Source organism: Charadrius vociferus, unplaced genomic scaffold (assembly GCF_000708025.1).
Source record: "Charadrius vociferus isolate BGI_N301 unplaced genomic scaffold, ASM70802v2 scaffold266, whole genome shotgun sequence".
NCBI classification, from domain to species: domain Eukaryota; kingdom Metazoa; phylum Chordata; class Aves; order Charadriiformes; family Charadriidae; genus Charadrius; species Charadrius vociferus.
In genome coordinates, this window is record NW_009649114.1 from 3,333,876 (window position 1) to 3,335,621 (window position 1,746).

Here is a 1,746-nt window from a genome sequence, read left to right on the forward strand (position 1 = left end):
CGCTCTTGGCTATTAACAGCACCAATTTGGGCAGCAGCCAGAGCCACCGGAGGTGAGGGCGGGACGGGTTCAAGCATCCCACAAGCACGGACAGGGGACGTCCCTGCAGCCTCGCTGGGGACAGAGACCCTCTCTGCTATCGAACTCAGGAGTGTTGGTCCACGGGCATCTCTCGCTGTCGCCTACAAGAGAGGTTCACCATCCCACCGGGCTCGGCTGGGCTGCGAGGGGTCATCCCCGGGGTCCCGTCCGAGGCCACGCTGGGATTTTGGGCTTCGCTACCGCGGGCTGACGTCATGCCCAGCCTGCAGCTGTCAGAATTAATTGAGGAAACCCAGCCACGGTAAACAATGAGGAGGGGAAACGGGGCAGATTAGATAACGAGGGATGTGAGGTTCTCGCTGTATTTTCCTCCTGGATGGCAAGCCTTGCCCGCTCGCTCGGGCACAGACCCCGCCGAGCCTGGGCTGCTCCTCAGCAGCCCCCGGAGAGGCTGAACCCCACCTTGTGCGGGACAGCTTTGCTAAAAAAGGCTCTGGCATCCCCCAGATCCGAAGTTTGGGTCTTCCCTCCCTCCCGCAGAGCCATGCATGGCCCTGGGGTGGGCAGCGAGCGCAGAGCACAGTCCCCCACTGCCCATCGCTGCCGGAGGAGACACGGGGGGAGGTGGGAGCAACCGCTACGTGGGGGCACAGGGGGAGAGGAGAGAGGCAGGGCAGGGTCCTGGCCAGCAGAATTAATGTCCTCACTGCACCATAACAGGCACAGGGTCCCAACAAAGGGGAAACTCTCACCCCTCCCCGGTGGGCCCCATCTGAGCTTCCCCATCAGAGCAACGTGCAGCTCCAGGTTGTGTTACCCACAACCCCCCCTTTGCTCCCCGGCAGTGTGTCACCCTCCAAACTTGGGCTCAAAATGGACCTACTGGTGGTTCAGACACCTTCCCCATCCCCACTGACGGGACACCTCTGCCTTTAGGGCATCTCAGCCCTGTGCAGGTCCCTGCCCAGCTCCTGGCAGTGACAGGTCAGGTGACAATGCCACCCCACCGCATAGTGGGACCAGCACGGACCACACAATCCCACACACCCAGAAACGTGTAACCCCCTCCCCAGCCCAGCCCCGCGCTCCGTGCAGGACAGCAGCAGCTCCAGAGGTGTGTTGGAGACACAGCTCACGCCTGGCTGGCCACTGTCCCCCCATCAAGTCCCCCAACCTGGAAAAGCCACATCCAGCAGCTCTGGAGGGTTTTGTACAGGAGGAACACCCTCAGCTCCCTCTGCCGGCACCTGCTCCAGGCCAGGCCCTTCCCTGGCAAACCCTGGTTAGAAAGAACATTTCCAAGAGCCTTCCCGCAGCTCTCCCTGCCCGCAGGACACGGTGCCACCCGCCCAGCCCGAAGCGGGGGAGATGCTCCCCAGTTCCTGCCACATGCTGCAGCCCGGCACAAGGACACACAGCCCATCCCTCCAGCCTGCTCAGGGAATTTATTCCCGTCTTACGGGCAAGGAAATTGCCCGGCGAGGGTCAGTTGGGGGGGAGGTGGGGGGGGGTGCCCCTCTGCTCTGCTCTGGGGAGACCCCCCTGCAGTGCTGCCTCCAGCTCGGGGGGTCCCACCAGCAGAAGGAGACGGAGCTGTTGGAGCGGGGCCAGAGGAGGCCCCGGAGATGCTGGGAGGGCTGGAGCCCCTCTGCTGGGAGGACAGGCTGGGAGAGTTGGGGGGGTTCAGCCTGGAGAAGAGAAGGC